The sequence below is a fragment of the Syngnathoides biaculeatus genome, chromosome 5 (assembly GCF_019802595.1).
Source record: "Syngnathoides biaculeatus isolate LvHL_M chromosome 5, ASM1980259v1, whole genome shotgun sequence".
Lineage (NCBI taxonomy): Eukaryota > Metazoa > Chordata > Actinopteri > Syngnathiformes > Syngnathidae > Syngnathoides > Syngnathoides biaculeatus.
Genome location: NC_084644.1, coordinates 14,066,196 through 14,085,362, shown reverse-complemented (window position 1 = coordinate 14,085,362; position 19,167 = coordinate 14,066,196). Strand labels below are relative to the sequence as shown.

The 19,167-nt window shown below is 40.5% G+C and overlaps 1 protein-coding gene across 1 annotated transcript in view; it reads left to right on the top strand.

Moving 5' to 3' along the window:
• nat14 (N-acetyltransferase 14 (GCN5-related, putative)) overlaps nucleotides 1–19,167 on the top strand; it is a 50,413-nt gene that overhangs the window by 8,436 nt on the left and 22,810 nt on the right. The window lies entirely within an intron of this gene.

Genomic DNA, 19,167 nt, shown 5'->3' with positions numbered 1-19,167 from the left:
TTTTCGCAATAAATTGATCAATAGCCCCAGGTTGGGCATCACATGTCATATTCCGCTTATCCTCAGGACTAATTGGGAAAACCGATTAACCAAAAAAAGAGTTAAGTTTCCCCTTTACGCCAGCCGAATCTAACGCGGTGTACACCAGGGGACGCGAGTTTTCTAAGCCGGTGTCGACATGAATTTGCCTTGATTTTTACTAAGGTAATCTGGTCTGCCCTCACTTATTATCCCTTGAGTAACCATACAGAGTAAAAGGATAATAAAGTGATCACTTCGTCTTTACACCAGCTTCATCTCTGATGAATCGATTGCACTTGTCATTGACCTAGTAACTTTAACAATTCTTGTTAGGATCGTACTGATTTGTTTTTATGTTAAACCGGAGTTTATCAGTGAGGTACTTTATAAAATAGAATTACGACTACGTGTAATTAACGTCGTCGACGATCATTCATTCTAGATGTTTAATGGTAAAAGATGAGACAACTTATTATAAAAATGATAATGATAGATGGAAGTGAAATTAAGATATTTAATATGATAATTATCGTTCAGAAAGCATCCCTAAATTGACACTTACTCCCACCAAACACGGGGTACTATTGCAATGTTGAGGCATAATTGATGTTAATTGAACATAAATCAATAAAAGAAGATAGTAACAAAGATGATAATACTAAGAGTAAGTAAAATTGAGTATATAATAATAGAAATAAAATGCAATAAAAATGAAATAATGTTAAAAGTATTCAAAAGCATTAGATTATAGGATACTTATAACTTTTTGAGTGAGCCTTTTTGGGGTGATCAACTCCTACGAAGCTCGAAGCCTAATTTAGTAATAAGGAATTTTAGGGTTAAGGAATAATTGAAGAGCCAACTAGTCCTTCTTTAGCATCCCCATTATATCGATGGCATTACCCTGCAATTACCTTATTAGAGTGGTCTTTTTACTCTTGCCCAATTAAAGAAGAAAAATAAAAAATAAGTGTTCGAAGTTGCTTGGCAATTTTCCTCCCATCAGCTTGTTCCCATGTGTCGAATAGGTTGCCATGCCGCGTATAACAATGGAGCAAATTGATAGTAATTGGCTTGTGTGGATAGGGTTCATGTGTTGAGCTGAGCCCTGGAACCAACTCTCAATTTGAAAAACTGATGTCGCCAAACCAAATTATACTTTGATTGGATCGCCTGCACGGCAAAGGTCTTTCTAATAAACTTAGCCTTGCCACTTAGCATCTAACCGCATTACATACATATACTAAAGTAAGTAACCTTAAAAACCCAATTGTTTTCATAGCTTTGTATTCACATCTTTGTTTTTGACATAAAGACATCAACAGAATACGTTTCAGCAGCTGTTCACACCCTGCGGTTTTCAACGGCCCAGCAAAGCTGCCTACAAGTGACAAACAGGATGTTTTCGCAACATCGCTGAGTTGCTGAACAGGAAGCCTGTGACACACTTGAGTTACCACACAGGATGTTTGCTTTACTTTCTTATTGCAATTTTAACTTGCTGTTTTGATATTTTTCCATCTAACTATTATTGAAGAAGATAATGCTTTGAAATTGGTTTGTGTAAACAATATAACCTGTGTATGACTGTCTCTCTCAGACAAGGCAACACACGATGTGCGATCAACGAGAACAAGCCTGTTGAATACATGAGAAAATTGTATTCACAAGAACATTGATACATTTATTGCTATTGCTGAAGAACTACAGTGAAACTAAAAGAAAGATAGTGGTTATATCTACCGGATGCACCTGTTATTTGTTGATGTTAAGGAAAGTTACAGTTCCATTTGCGGGCGCCTTGCCCTATTTTGAGTGAGCGAAGAAGGGCATGACAAGACAACCCAGGGATGGTGAAAGGTACTTGACAGAATAACAAATGAGGTACTTCCCACTGGGCTTACCTGACCAAAACCTTCCAGAATGTTCTACCCAAAAAGCTATAAAAGCCTTGGATACGGAAGTCCGAGGCTCTTTGTTCGTTTTACACAGACGGAGACAAAAAGGCCTTTCTCTAGGGAGTAATATTCGAAGGACAAGCTGATGGGGAGAAGTCCTCGAGCAACCTAGGATGCTTATTTTTGACTTCTTTTTCGATTGGGCCTGAGTAAAACAACTACTATAATAAGGTAGTTGCAGGGTAATACAATCAATATTACGTGGTTACCGAAGATGGGCAAGTTGGCTTTACAATTATTCCTTAACCCTAAAATTCCTTATTACTAAATTAGGCTTCAAGCTTCGGAGGGCTTGATCACCTTGAAAAGACTCACTCAAAAATGTATACCTTCCCGCTATTCTAATACTTTTGAATGCTTTTAATCTTACCTCATTTTTATTGCTTTTTACTACTTTTATTTATTAGTATTTATTTACTTTATCCTACTTACCATTAGGATCATCATATTAATTATTTTTCCTTTTATTGATTTATGTTCAATTGACATCGAATTTTGCCTTAACATTGCAATTGTACCCAGGGTCTGGCGGGAGTAACTGTCGAGTAATGAATGTTATCTGAACAATTTTTATCATTTTATTAAATACTTAAATTTCCATTTTCATCTATCATTGTCATTGTTATAATGAGTTGTCTCATCTTTTACCATTCTACTTCGCTAAAGATCGATCAACGACATCAATAACATCTAGTCGTAAATTCCATTTTAAAAAGTAACTCATTGATAAACTCCTGCCTAATAGAAAAACAAATCCGTACGATCCTAACAAGGATTGTTAAATTTACTACGTCAATGACAAGTCCAATCGATTCATAAGAGATGGAGCTGCTGTAAAAGCGGAGCGATCACTTTGTCACCCTTTTACTCTGTAAGGTTACTCGATAAGGGTTGATAAGTGAGGGCAGACCGGATTGGCTCTGCAAAACTAAAGGCAGTTAGTTCACCTAGCCGAATTCATCTAGACACCGACATAAGCTCCCGTCCCCTGCATGTACGGGGTTAGAGTTGGCTGGGGTAAAGCCTTTAAATGGAGAGTCGGTCAGGGCATTTCTTCCGATTAGTCCTGCGGATAAGCAGAATCTGACACATGGTATTACCAAAAGAAGAGTGTTTGTCTCCCTGCCTTTTTGAGACAGACAGAGAGCCCCTTACTTCCGTTTACAAGGCTTTTATAGCTTTTTTGAAGAACATTATTGAATGTTTACTGGCTTCTCCATCTCCAGTGGGAAATACTTTTTGTTATTGTGTAAAGTACCTTTCGCCATCCCTGACATGTCCTGACATGCCTCTTCTCAGCTCACTCAAAGTAGGTCACAGGTGCTCATAAATGCATCCATTACTTTCCATACATTACAGTCATCTCGAAGCAATAAGCAATAAATGTATCTGGTAAATGCAGCCACTACCTTTCTTAATATTCTGTTAATTTTTAAGCAATAAGTAAGAAATGTATAAACATTCTTGTGAATACAATTCCCTCATGTATTCAACAGGCTTGTTCTTGATGGTAGCCCATCATGTGTCACTTTGTCTGAGAGAGACAATCATACACAGGTTACATCTTTTACACAAAGTAGTTTCAAAGCATTGTCTACTTTAATACAAGAGAGAGAAAAAGAATGTAAGACAGCATATTGTGAAAAACAAAACTTTATCAAAGTAAAGAATGTAATCAATCCTTGCAAGCATCCTGTTTTGCAATTCAAGGGTGTTGCAAGCATCATATCATGGAAAGTTTGCTCAGCATTCACCAGTAACTTCCTGCTAGAAACTGCAGGGTGTGATCAGCCTTTGCAAACAGTCCTGCTGAAATCTTATTATAAAAATATCAACGATACAAAATCAATCAGGTTTTTAGGTTACTGACTTTGGTAAGTCTATGTATTATGGGAAGAATTGTGAGAAAATAAGGTTATTGAGATGAGTTTTGCTGTGCTGGCAATCCTTGAAAAATTCCAGTTGAAGTACAATTTGGTTTGGCGACATCTAATCTCTTAACTAAGAATTGATTCTCGGGCTCAGCTCAACACACGAACCCGAGCCACTTTAGCCAATTACTATCAATTAGTCCATCGCTTAACGTGGCATGGCAACCTATTTGACATTCTTCATGGAACATCCTCTTTGCAGCCTCCCATTGTTCTTCCTCCAGGTGGTCGAGGTTCACAGGTGGGTGCCACAGAGGGGTGTCTGTGCAGCTGTTCTGATTGGTAGTGACCTCACTGACAGTCGGTGAAGACTATGATTCATCTGGGCCATCTCCCTCCACATTTTCAACATGTTCCAAAGTCCATAGAGCTGTTTTACATGGTATTGTGACATCATGTTGGGTGTTATTGGAATGGTGACATATGGCCGGGTTGGAATGTGAATCTCAAGCAAACCTGGCCCTGCATCCCACTGTCCAGACGATGAGCTGTCTTTATCAGGTTCAAACAGCACCAGTTTGGTTGAGGCATCTAGGTTTGAGGGAGCTCGACACTTCACCCATGACACTTTACCAGCAGGGAGGACAACATCTTTGATGCCTGTGATTAAGCATCCCTGGTGTATAACTGAATTTATTGGCTTAATCAAGTTTACGAGCGCTTCAGCTGTTTCATTGGGGACTGATATTGCACTGCTTAGGAAGCTAATCTGGTTTGAATCAAATAAGACTGTATGAGACAATAGAATAAAAATTATGAAAATTATATCCCCATCAAATGGCTCTTTGTGCCTTTGAAAAAAGGTATTGTCTGTCTTTACATGGTGTCGAGAGGGGAAATGTGGGTGCAGTGTTAAGTCGTTGGTGCACTTAATCAAATTGATCAGTTCCATCTTTAGATGTCTCCACTGTAAATGTTAGATGTATAGGCTATTTAAAAAAATAATCCAAACTGCAAAGGGATACATATTAATTGAAAGATGTTCATGATGAATTCAAAATATTTATTAAGTTACCAAACATTTAAATATATATATATATAAAATAAGACTTCACAGCACAGACTGCTATTTATATCTTCTTCTTCCTCATTTCCTTTCATCTTATCCCAATTAGGGGTCACCACAACGTGTCATCTTTTTCCATCTAAGCCTATCTCGCGCATCTTCCTCTCTAACACCCACAGTCTTCATGTCCTCCCTCACAACATCCATCAACCTTTTCTTTGGTCTTACTCTTGCTCTTTTGTCTGGCAGCTCCATCCTCACCACCCTTCTACCAATATACTCACTCCCTCGCCTCTGGACATGTTCAAACCATCGAAGTCTGCTCTCTCTAACCTTGTCTCCAAAACATCCAACTTTGGCTGTCCCTCTAATGATCTAATTTGTAATCCTATCAAAAAAAAAAAACATGAGTATGGGGTAGTGGGGCACTGTTGAGCAGCAGAACAAGATGGCAGCATAATATCGAGGCTCCGCTCAACTCTGCATTAAAACATTTAATTACCCGAATACAAGTGTAAGAGTGACTTTGAAAAATGTCTGAGATCACATCAACGACCAGTGGTAAAAGCTATGGCCGGACTCGTGGCACGCAAAAAAATAAAAAAATTTAAAAAAGCCAAAATCTAATCAGCAGCACGGAGAGTAGCACAAGGAGGCGTGTGAAAGCGTGGCAGACATGTCGGCTGTGCTAACGGAGCTAATAGCCCTCCGCTCGGATTTTGCTTCCAGGTTCGACACCATAAACTGCCAATTGAAAGACATGAACAACTCTATCAATGCTTTGGAGCAAAGCAAGGTTGAGGTCAGGAACAACGCAGCCTCAAACACAACGCGTATAACTGAAGCTGAGGAGCGTATATCATCTCTCGCATCGCTCTTTTGGAAACCAAGGCGGATGATTTAGAGAACCGGGGGCGCCGCAAAAATCTTCGTCTGTTTGGCCTACGTGAAAATGCTGAAATGAATTGGTCCTTATTGGAGTTTGTGGAGCACGAGTTACCAACATGGTTGAAACTAGGCCGTGACAGGAGCTTCATTCTTGAGCGTGTACACTGGACTCTGGCGCGACCAAAACCAGGGCAAAGTAGAGCTGTGATCATTCAATTTCTGAAGTTTCAAAACAGAGAATTTGTTCTACGCACCGCTAGGCAGCTCAACATTACCCATGAAGAAAAGAAGCTCACATTTGCACCAGATTTGTCGACCGAAACCATGCGCCAACGCAACGAGTTTAATGTGGTGAGAAAGAAGTTTGTGGAGAAAGAGCTTTACCATGGATTCCAGATTTACCCCTGCAAGTTGAGAATCCTACATGAACGAAGAATACAGCTGTTTGCCACGTCTAGAGAAGCTGAGAACTTTTATCAGACAATCACTTGAACGTTATGGTGAGCTTCATGATACACTCTTATGTCAGACCTTTACAAGTTATGCCCCTCCACTGGTTTTTGGTTTAGTTTATATAGTTATTGCTGAGTGTGTGCTTGGTCAACAGGCTGACTGTTGGTAATACACAAAGACGTCATGGTTTGAAATCATGCATGGCACGGAAGGTTCCCCTGCTTAAACCAGCACAAGTCAAGGCCCGTCTTAAGTTTGCCAATGACCATTTGGATAATACAGAGCATCATGCTTTGGGGGTGTTTTTCTGCGCATGTGATAGGACGACTGCACTGTATTAAGGAGACGATTACCGCGGCTATGTATTCTGAGATTATGGGGAACAACCTCTTTCCCTCAGTCAGAGCATTGAAGATTTGTCATGGTTGGGTCTTTCAACATGAAAATGACCAGAAGCACACAGCCAGGAAAACCAAGGAGTGACTCCATGAGAAGCATATCAAGATTCTGGCATGGCCTAGCCCGTCTACAGACCTAAACCCAATAGAAAATCTTTGGATGGAGCTGAAAATCCGTGTTTCCTCATTCTCAAACATTAGCACTGACTTGTGGTCTTAAGGCAGTAAGTGTTACTTTTTGGGGAAGTTCTTTTGGCATTCCCTCGACATGAGCAAGACCTATTTAGAATGTTGTATTCACTTTATGCCACTTTATTGACTGAATTATTTTGAAACATCCTCGTGAATTCCTATGGTGTTGTCGTCAAATGTAAACAATTTTTTGTCTTTACATTACTTCTATTTTGGGTTCTTTCATTTGTAAGTTTCTGGCAGACAACTGATTCTGGTGAGAACGATCGCACAAATTGAAAATCATTCGAGCCCATTCATCGTGCAAACAACTAACACAGTGGTTGGCATGAAAGGCAGATTTGTGATTCAGTGGTTGAAATCTTTTTTTACAGGGTTTACCGCTGGATGAGGCAAAGCTTCTCCAACCTACAAAGGAGGCACACTGGTGAAGGAGGAATAAACCAGAGAAAAATAAATAATACTCAATAAAAACAACAGCTTCCATCAAAGTCCGTTTTTATCAACCTAAATTGAGGACTTGTTTGACTTTGAGCATTAGTAAGTGCTTCTTGTTGGGGCAGTCATACGGACACAACCACCTTGATATCTGTACACAGTGCTGTAATCTCGCTGTAGCTCAGATTACTTCAACTGTTCAAACTGTGCCTCTGTTTGGAATGTTCTGCTTTGTGTCTTCCCGAGTTGTTCTTCAAGCCAGTCCAACATGTGGACACCAACCCATACTGTATGTTGTCTTGACTTTGTGCCACTTGGCTTTTATTTTTTCGATACTGAAACATTTTGAAACATGCGAATGGATTCCGACTGTGATGACCTCAAATGGAAACAACAACTTTTTATCTTTGCACAAGTGCATCTATTTTGGGTTCTTTCAGTTGTGAGTTTCAGACAGACAGTTGATACTGGTGATGATGATCTCACCAATTGAAAATCATTGGAGCCCAATGAAGACTATTTTACATTTGTTGCACTTTCCTTATTTGCTTAAATATGACCTTATACATTTAATCAACAGAAAAAGTGTTGTCCATTTGCTCATCAGACAGGGATGTGTTTCGGAGCACGGTGGCTGTCCTTGATCTTTGTACGCAGAAAACCGGCTGGTGCCATCCTCCCCTCCCAGGCGTTGCTGAGGAGACGAACGCAACAGATAAGGAGCGGAAAGCTACCATCCCAGCCCAGGACCAGACTGCGGGAAGGCAGCCACTTTTACCATGGACCCATACATATAAAAACCCTCTGTTACCGGGCAGCTCTTGTCTTCTTCTTTGGCTATCCTGCCAGAAGACACACGTCTCGTGTGCAGCAGATACCCAGATGAGACCCGGACATCTGTATTGCACATTCCTTTGTAATAAATCCGTTTGCGGTTATTTTTTTTCGAGTCATTGGTCATAGCTTCCTCAACTCATGAACACGCGGAGGGTCCAAACTCGCAAATCCCTACAATTTGGTGACCCCGACTGTAAGCTGAAGGAGGTAGACGAATGTTGGCCGTCGACAGATGAGATAAAGAAATGACTTTTGAGAAACACAGGAGCGTTATACGGACAAGTCGAGGGTGGTTGTCTGCACTTCTGACTTTTCCAGGTCGCGATCAAAACCAAAGGTAAACAGAAGCCTGTTTGTTGTCGAATTCTGCATATTGAGAAATCATTGGTATCAGATTGTTCATGCCTCATATGAGTTATTGAGAAAAAGAGATAAAGAGAATAAGAGATAAAGAGAAGTTGTATATCCCGTCGTAGCTGACGTATATTGTCGACGTACAATTCCACTGTGATGTTTACCTGTTACACCCAAGGGGGATGGGGTCCCTTAAAAACAGATGGTTTGCCGTCGGTTTCAGCCTGGGACGTCGCAAGGTGGTGTACGAAAAAAACGAATAGTATAGGCTAATTTGTTGCGCGATATGAATTCGGTTGGGTTTAGTCGAAGAAAAGTGACCACTAAATTAAATAAATAATCATGGATGGTGAATTTTATCATGAATGTGCTGAATATAATCCAACTAAAGATTAAATGTACATTGATATTGAGCGGCAAATGATGGCTAATGTTGATAAAAAAATAAGATCGCGAAAGGAAGCTTGCATTAAAATAATGGCAAAAGCACAACTTGGGTAAAATTTGTGACTGGGACAAACTGACGAAGTTATAGGAAATTGACAGAGACTATGTAAATATAATATAAATATAAAAAGACTATGAAAGATGTAAGAGACAGGTTAGATAAGGGCTCATGGAATTAAGAGGTGAACAGAGAAAAACGCACTGTGCATTTAATAATGGTGACCAAGACGGACGTTGGAACCAAACCAGGAAACTACTCGAGACGGCTGGTAAGGTGGCATATGACGTTGAGGGCATCAAGGAGCCCATGAGGAAAAGAAGATGGGGCTGAGAAAAGTTGTATTTGATATGTGGGCGCGAGTGAAGGACTGCAAAAATGAGGAAGGATGCATGTCGAACACGCACACGCACGCGCCCTGAATCACACATAGGTACACCACGCGCGCACACACACACACACACACACCACACACACACACACAGAGGAAGCGAGAGGCGCTGAGGGGGCGAGGGGGTTAATGAAAATTGTCTTGTCGATTTGATGTGAAGTGTCCTCTCACATCGGAAATAACACAATGACTATTATATTATTATGATTATATATTATATTATGGCAGCACTGCGGCGCATTTGGTAAAGCGTTGGCCTCACAGTTCTGAGGTGGCGGGTTCAATCCCAGACCTGCCTTTGTGGATTTTGCATGTTCTCCCTGTGCATGCGTGGGTTTCCTCCCATATCCCAAAAACAGATAACATTAGTTGGACACTCAAGCTTGCCCCTAGGTGTGATTGTGAGTGTGACGGTTGTTTGTTTCTATGTGACCTGTGATTGCCTGGCAACCATTTCAGTGTGTACCCCACCTCCTGCCCGTTGACTCCAGCACTCTCCGCAACCCTCGTGAGGATAATTGGTAAAGAAAATGGATGAATATTATATGAAATTATTATATATGATAACAAGCAAACAAAACACTACAAGGTTGAAAACTCTTCTTTTCAGGCTTTTCAGACTTTTTAGAATATATCCACTTTTTGATCATATTACTTGCACTGTATGCAGTTTTAATTGTCTTTTTTAAATATCATTTGTCATTTTTATTGTTTTTATCCCGTTTTAAATGTTTTATCTCTTTGTTTTCAAAAGCCTTTAATCATGTCAAGCACATTGAGTTAACTCATGTATGAAATGCGCAAAACAAATAAATTTGCTTTGCTTTGCTTTACAATGATGCCTACGATAGAGGCTCCAGCAGGTCCAACATAGAAGCCGTTTGATCTTGTCTCGTCTCTCTTCTTGTGGTAATGCATGGCTGTATAGTTGTGTGGAAACTTTACAGGGGTATACAGTCTGCATGGGAGACTGGAGACAAGCAGCATCTAGATCATGCACTAGTATTGAACAACAACAAATTGAGACAACTGCAGGTATGCTTAACGTTCCCAATGGAACCATATTGAGAGCACACTGATAGCTGTCTGGCCGCAGCTATCAGGGAGAGGTTACCCACTCCTGTTACAGCCGCACCCACTTCTTTCCCCTATGTTAAATGACCCACTTGAGCACTTGACTAACTGTCCTAAACTTAGGACTGAATCGATTGGATGTCACCCTGGACAGTAAGGTTAGGAGGAGGCTATGTTCAGGACTGACCTTTCTTAAAGCTGACCCTGTCCTCCTGTCCAGAGATAAGCTTAGAATTAGACGACACTTAGTGCATCACCTCAAAATTTATTTAAGCCAACAACAGAGTGAGGTTAATGAAATTGGTAAACTTCAAAAAACAACTTCTTAAATTACAAATAGCACAGGAGATAAAGGTTCAAAACCACACCAGACGTAATTTTTTCGCAGGCACAACCACCTAGACAGGCAGGTGGGTTCCGGGGTAATAGCTGGATACACAGGAAGGCGTGGAGGGGACCAGGGGAGAGTGCAACAACGTCAACGTGATCAAGGATGTTTTGGTTGTGGTTCTCTCGATCACTGGATTAAAGACTGTCTTACAGCTCCTCCACCTCAAGCTCCAATGCAAGGGCATGGTGGCTGGTCCAACAACCGAGGGGGCCAAGGCAGAGGCAGAAACTTTGTGGCACACCTTGGCAGCAGGATGGACAACAGCAGGTTGGACAGTACCACTCGGGGTGCCTGGGAAGCCAGGGGTCCGGCGATGCAGGTGCCATGATCCCCATCTCTGTTGCAGGGCGAAAAGTGAACACTCTAGTTGACACAGAGGCAACACACTCCTCACTCAACATCTCACTCCCGGACACTTTATTGTCACAACACACTGTGCAATGGATGGGCTTCTCAAGGACTCAACAGGCCCTGCAATGGACTCAACCCCGGCTGACAATCTTGACTGGACAGACCTTCCACCATTCGTATGTACATTAACCACAAACACCAGTCTGCCAGTCTGGACAAAGGCTTAAAACACCTGTGAGTGAACCAACTCCAACTGTGGACATTTATTGGGCCCGAGTTGAACCAGAAACACCTCTCAAACCTGGTCTCATACATCAATTTCTGTTGTGGAAGTCCTGGTTAACACTCTTCAGGCTTACCTGCCTCCACTAGATCCATACCATTGCACAAAATTTTACGACAGCAAACACGATAGAGTATACATGGAAAACTTTGAATGATTACAAGGTGATGCTTGGGACATTACATCCACACATATATATGCAGCAAGAGAGGGTGTAGCGGCATCCTGGTCTCTGACACCAGATCAAATGACATGGTTTATAATGCAGGAAGAGTCAGTACCCCACATTTCACTCGCTCAGTCTCCAGGACATGAGGCCTGGCAACTGGGACCTATGGTGAAAAAACTGATTCAAATGACTGACTGGGAGGACACACCACTCCCTCACGTACGGATCTCCAGATCTACAGATGCATACTGCATCATTTTTCCTGACGCACCTCCGACAACTAATTTCACCATATGAGAACACGAGACCCTAACTAGAGAACACGGACGTGACTACTCTGACAATGATGACACCAAGTCAATGTTAAACAAACTGCCTCAATCAATTTGGTCCTCTGGACCCTTTGATGTTGGACATTGTACTAAGACACTAGACGTTAAAATCACTGTTTTTCCAGGATTTCATGTTTACAGACCTCAATATCCTTGTCCTGCGGCTGCTAACCAGGGGATGGAGGACACTCTCACTGGCCTGTGGAATTCTGGAGTCTTGGAGACATCCACCTCCTCGTGGTGTACACCGCTCAGGCCAGTTTTAAAAGAAGATTGTAACACTTGTCGTATGGCACATGATTTGCGAGCCGTTAATGATGTAGCGACCACACCATTGTTACCTGTATCAGATCCCCACAGAATGTTGTCTACCATCACACCTGATTTGAAATACTTCACAGCGATATGTTTGGCAAATGCATTCTTCTGTGTCCCACTCGAACCCAAGTCTAGACACTTGTTTGCATTCAAATATCAGGGACACAATTTGCAATACACCAGGTTGCCACAAGGCTTCGAAAATTCACCTGGAATCTTTAATCAACGTGTGAAATCATTGCTGCAGAATCGAGAACTCCCAGATGGATGTAAACTCCTGATGTATGTTGATGACCTCCTGTTGGCAGCCCCAACAGCAGTCTTGTTTGTCTTTAACTAAACTGCTGATCTCTCTATCCAACCTCTGACAAACGGCAGGGTCCTGTTCACTGATGGTTGCTGTTCCCATAAGCCGAATGGCTCTTTGGCTGCGGCAGTTGCCGTAGAGAAGCAGCAGCCCTCAGGTGAATTTTTAACTGTTTCCTCTTCCATACTGACATCTTCTCCCTCAGCCCAGGCAGCGGAAGTGCTCGCAGTCGAGCTCGCATTGGAACTGGCGGTCTATTCTGACTCAGCTTACGGTGTCTTGGCTGCTGTGTTGGACCTAGCTGCATGGAAACGTAATTACTTTAAAACAGCCAAAGGTACAGTACAGGCAAATGTTCATGACGAACTTGACTTTTGTCCATTTGCGTTGTTCCTGTCACCCGAGATGATCTGGCAGTTGCTCCTGAACACTTCAAGGAAACTCTTGGCCTATTACACCATTCATGTATGTCCAAACCTACCTGGGTCGGTGCTGACGACCCCACCTACATTGATGCTATTGGCGTCCCCCGTGGTGTCCCAGATGAGTATAAACTGGCTGATCAGGTAATTGCCGGTTTTGAAAATATACTTGATAATTGATAATATATGGCATGTATGACGGATATGACATTCAATGGCTAAAATCTTTATTTCAGTGGTTACCTCTGGATGAGATACCACTTCTCCACCCTCCAATGCAATCATCAAGGAAAGTAATTGCTTCCTTATTGGTCTACCTAATTTGAGCAGTCGACTGAGATTTAGCAACGGTAAGTACTTCTTGTGAGGGCAGTCATACAGACAAATACACCTGGATATGCCAACACAGTGCTGTAATATGACTGTAGCCTAGATCACTTAAATGCTCAAACTGTGCCTGTGTTTGGAAGGTTGTCGTTTCTGTCTCCCTGACTTGTTCTTCAAGCCAGTCCAATATGTGGACACCAATCTAAATGAATGGGCATCTTGGTCAGCAAGTTGACTTAAACATGAGTACTGACTAGTCTTCTTTCTCCACGAAGTGCTACTTCTTGGGGTAGTTTTTTGGGCTTTCATAGTTTGTGTGGTAAATGTCGATCATAAATCATGATCACAAAATGTGGATGTGTTGATTTTGCTCTTCTCGGTGCTCCTCTTTGAGTTGCTTCTCAACTGAAATTTTTCACCATCCATTTATGTTCGCTTTCCATTCTCCTAGATTTTCCATGAACACAACCCAAACAAATGCACTGACTTGAATATTTCCTGCAGTAAGTGCTTTTTGTTGGGGTTGTGTTTGTTGATTTATTTCCAATGTTCTTTTTTTCTCAAGCTATTTTCATTTGCAATCCAATTTTTGAAGGAAACCAAGATGAATGGGTGACTGTTAGCAATAATTCTCAAAAATGAGCGCTGACTCGTGTTATTTATTCAGTAAGTGCTACCTGACGTGGTCGTTCTTTTGGCTTCTATACTATGCTTGGTAAATGTCGCTCATAAATCATGATCACCAAATTTGGAAGCGCTCATTTTGCTGTTCGAGGTGCTCTTCTTTGAGTTGCCTCTTGCCTGAGATTTTTCAGAAAGTGTTTGTGATCGCTATCCAGTTTCTCTCTGCATTTTTCATGAACACAAACCCAAAACTGCATTGACTTGAATTTTTCCTCCAGTAAGTAGTTTTTGTCAGGGCTATGTTTCCTGATTTGTTTCCAATGTTCTGTTTTTCTGGAGCTATTTTTCTAGCAAACCTATGTTTTCCAGAAAGCAACAACAATGGGTACTGTCAGCAAGATTATTTCAACATGGCCACTGACTTGTGTTCTTAAGGCAGTTCGTGCAACTAGAACGTGTAGTTCTTGTTGCAATAGTGCTTCTCAAACTGCGTGTGTGTTTTCAAGGTTCTGTTTTGTGTCTTCCTGAGTTGTTCTTCAAGCCAATCCAACATGTGGACACGAACCAAGGTGAATGGGCAACTTTGTCATCAAGATTACTCTCACATTAGCATGACTTATGTTCTTTATCCAGCAAGTGCTGTTTGTTGGGTAGGTCTTGAGTTTTTTGGTAAATGTTGATCATTTATGATGATGATCACATGTGCAAGTATTAATTTTGCTGTTCTAAGTGGTTTTCTTCAAGTTGCTTCTCACGTGATATGTTTCAGCATCCATTTGTGTTCGCTTTCCATTCTCCTTCAAGATTTTCCATTAACACAACGCAAACAAATGCAATGACTTGATTATTTCCTGCATTTAGTGTTTGTTTCATTATTTGCTTAAATATGACCTTGTACATTTAATCAACGGATTAAATGTTGCCCTTTTGCTAATCAGACAAGGATGTGTTGTGTAGCCGGTGGTTGTCCTTGATCTTTGTACGCAGAAAACCGGCTGGCACCATCCTCGTCTCCCAGGCGTTGCCGTGGAGACGAAGGACACTAAATAAGGAGCGGAAAGTTACCATCCCGGCCCAGGATCTGACTGCTGGAGGGCAGCCACTTCTACCGTGGACCCATACACATAAAAACTGTGTGTTACTGGGCAGCTTTTGTCTTCTTCTTTGGCTATCCTGCCAGAAGACACATGTCTCGTGTGCGGCAGTTACCTAGATAAGACCCGTACTGCACATTCCTTTGAAATAAATCCATTTGCTGTTAACTTTTTCTAATCATTTGTCATATATTCACGCGTAGGGTCCAAACTCGCAAATCCCTACAACACGAACCAAGGTGAATGGGCAATTTTGTCATCAAGATGACTTAAACATTAGCATGGCTTATGTTCTTTATCCAGTAAGTGCTGTTTGTTAGGGTAGGTCTTGGGTTTTTATATCATGTTTGGTAAATGTTGATCATAAATCATGCTCACAAAATGTGGATGTGTTGATTTTGCTAGGTGCTCCTCTTTGAACTTCTGAACTGAGATTTTTCAGCATCCATTTGTGTTTGCTTTCCATCAGGTCTTGGGTTTTTTTATCATGTTTGGTAAATGTCGATAATAATACATGCTCACAAAATGTGGATGTGTTGATTTTGCTTTTCTCGGTGCTCCTCTTTGAGTTGCTTCTCAGCTGAGATTTTTCAGCATCCATTTGTGTTCGCTTTCCATTCTCCTTCTCGATTTTCCATGAACACACCACAAACAAATGAACCGACTAGATTATTTCCTGCAGTAAGAGCTTTTTGTTGGGGTTGTGTTTGTTGATTTATTTCCAATGTTCTTTTTTCTCAAGCTATTTTTATTTGCAATCCAGTTTTTGAAGGAAACCAAGATGAATGGGGGACTGTTAGAAAGAATTCTCAAACATGAGCGCTGACTCGTGTTCTTTATTCAGTAAGTGCTACGAGTTGGGGTTATTCTTTTGGCTTCTATAGTATGCTTGGTAAATGTCGCTCATGAATCATGATCACCAAATTTGGAAGCGCTCATTTTGCTGTTCTAGGTGCTCTTCTTTGACTTGCCTCTTGCCTGAGATTTTTCAGCAAGTGTTTGTGATCGCTGTCCAGTTTCTCTCTACGTTTTCCATGAACACAAACCCAAATCTGCCATGACTTGAATTTTTTTCTCCAGTAAGTAGTTTATGTCAGCGCTATGCTTCCTGATTTGTTTCCAATGTTCTGTTTTTCTGGAGCTATTTTTCTAGCAAACCTATGTTTTCCAGAAACCAAGAACAATGGGTGACTGTCAGCAAGAATACTTCAACATGACCACTGACTTGTGTTCTTAAGGCAGTTCATGCAAATAGAATGTGTAGTTCTAGTTGCAATAATGCTTCTGAAACTGTACGTGTGTTTTGAAGGATCTTCCTTGTGTCTTCCTGAGTTGTTCTTCAAGCCAATCCAACATGTGGACACGAACCAAGGTGAATGGGCAACTTTGTCAGGAAGATTACTTAAATATGAGCATGGCTTATGTTCTTTATCCAGTAACTGCTGTTTGTTAGGGTAGCTCTTGGGGTTTTTATGTCACGTTTGGGAAATGTTGATCATTTATCATGATTACCACATGCAAGTCAGTGCAAGTATTAATTTTGTTGTTCTAAGTGGTTTTCTTCAACTTGCTTCTAAACTGAGACTTTTCAATAGCCATTTGTATTCGCTTTCCATTCTCCTTCAAGATTTTCCATGAACACAACCCAAAAAAAAAATGCACTGGCTTGATTATTTCCTGCAGTAAGTGCTTTTTGTTGGAGTTGTGTTTGTTGATTTTTTTCCAATGTTCTTTTTTTCTCAAGCTGTTTGTATTTGTCACCCAATTTATGAAGGAAACCAAGTTGATTGGGGGACTGTTAGGAAGAAATCTCAAACATTAGCACTGACTAATGTTATTAAGGCAGTAAGTGCTACTTGTTGGGGTAGTTCTTTTGGCATTACCTCTGCATGAGCAAGGCTCTTTTAGAATGTTACATTCTCTTTATGCCACTTGTTGGCTTTGTTTTCTTCAATTATTTTTTTGGGAACATCCTTGTGAATTCCAATTGTATTGACATCAAATGGAAACAACAAGTTTTTATCTTGACATAAGTGCATCTATTTTGGGTTCTTTCAGTTGTGAGGTGCTCCTCTTTGAGTTGCTTCTCAACTGAGATTTTTCGGCATCCATTTGTGTTCGTTTGCCATTCTCCTTCGAGATTTTCCATGAACACAACCCAAACAAACGCACTGACTTGAATATTTCCTGCAGTAAGTGCTTTTTGTTGGGGTTGTGTTTGTTGATTTGTTTCCAATGTTCTTTTTTTTCTCAAGGTGTTTTTATTTGTAACCCAATTTATGAAGGAAAGCAAGATGATTCGGGGACTGTTAGTAAGAATTCTCAAACATAAGCACTGACTAGTGTTATTAAAGCAGTAAGTGCTACTTGTTGGGGTAGTTCTTTTGGCATTACCTCTGCATGAGCAAGACCCTTTTAGAATGTTGCATTCTCTTTATGCCACTTGTTGGCTTTGTTTTCTTCAATTATTTTTTTTGGAACATCCTTGTGAATTCCAATTGTATTGACATCAAATGGAAACAACAAGTTTTTATCTTGAGATAAGTGCATCTATTTTGGGTTCTTGCAGTTGTGAGGTGCTCCTCTTTGAGTTGCTTCTCAACTGAGATTTTTGATTATCCATTTGTGATCGCTTTCCGTTCTCCTAGATTTTCCATGAACACAACCCAAACAAATGCACTGAATTTGAGTATTTCCTTCGGTAAGTGCTTTTAGCTGGGGTTGTTTTTGTTGATTTATTTCCAATGTTCCTTTTTTCTCAAGCTATTTTTATTTGCAATCCAGCTTTTGAAGTAAACCAAGATGAATGGGTGACTGTTAGCAAGAATTCTCAAACATTAGCACTGACTAGTGTTATTAAGGCAGTAAGTGCTACTTGTTGGGGTAGTTCTTTTGGCATGACCTCGGCATGCGCAAGACCCTTTTAGAATGTTACATTCTCTTTATGCTACTTGTTGGGTTTGTTTTCTTTAGTTATTTTTTTTGCAACATCTTTGTGAACTCCAATTGTATTGACATCAAATGGAAACAACAAGTTTTTATCTTGACATAAGTGCATCTATTTTGGGTTCTTTCAGTTGTGAGGTGCTCCTCTTTGAGTTGCTTCTCAACTGAGATTTTTGAGCATCCATTTGTGATCGCTTTCCATTCTCCTAGATTTTCCATGAACACAACCAGAGCAAATGCACTGAATTTGAGTATTTCCTTCAGTAAGTGCTTTTTGCTGGGGTTGTTTTTGTTGATTTATTTCCAATGTTCCTTTTTTCTCAAGCTATTTTTATTTGCAATCCAGCTTTTCAAGGAAACCAAGATGAATGGGTGACTGTTAGCAAGAATTCTCAAACAAGAGCGCTGACTTGTGTTATTCATGCAGTAAGTGCTACTTGTTGGGGTAGTTCTTTTGGCATTACCTCTGCATGAGCAAGACCCTTTTGGAATAATATATTCTTTTTATGCGACTTGTTGGCTTCGTTTTCTTTTTTTTTTTTTTTTGGGGAACATCCTCGTGAATTCCAATTGTATTGACATCAAATGGAAACAACAAGTTTTTATCTTGACATAAGTGCATCTATTTTGGATTCTTTCAGTTGTGAGGTGCTCGTCTTTGAGTTGCTTCTCAACTGAGATTTTTGAGCATCCATTTGTGATCGCTTTCCATTCTCCAAGATTTTCCATGAACACAACCCAAACAAATACACTGAATATGAGTATTTCCTTCAGTAAGTGCTTTTTACTGGGGTTGTTTTTGTTGATTTATTTCCAATGTTCCTTTTTTCTCAAGCTATTTTTATTTGCAATCCAGCTTTTGAAGTAAACCAAGATGAATGGGTGATTGTTAGCAAGAATTCTCAAACAAAACCGCTGACTTGTGTTATTCAGGCAATAAGTGCTTTTTGTTGGGGTTGTTCTTTTGGCATTACCTGTGCATGAGCAAGACCCTTTGGAATAATATATACTTTTTATGCTACTTGTTGGCTTTGTTTTCTTTAGTTATTTTTTTTGCAACATCCTTGTGAACTCCAATTGTATTGACATCAAATGGAAACAACAAGTTTTTATCTTGAGATAAGTGCATCTATTTTAGGTTCTCTCTGTTGTGAGATAATCCTCTTTGAGTTGATTCTCAACTGAGATTTTTCGGCATTCATTCGTGTTCGCTTTCC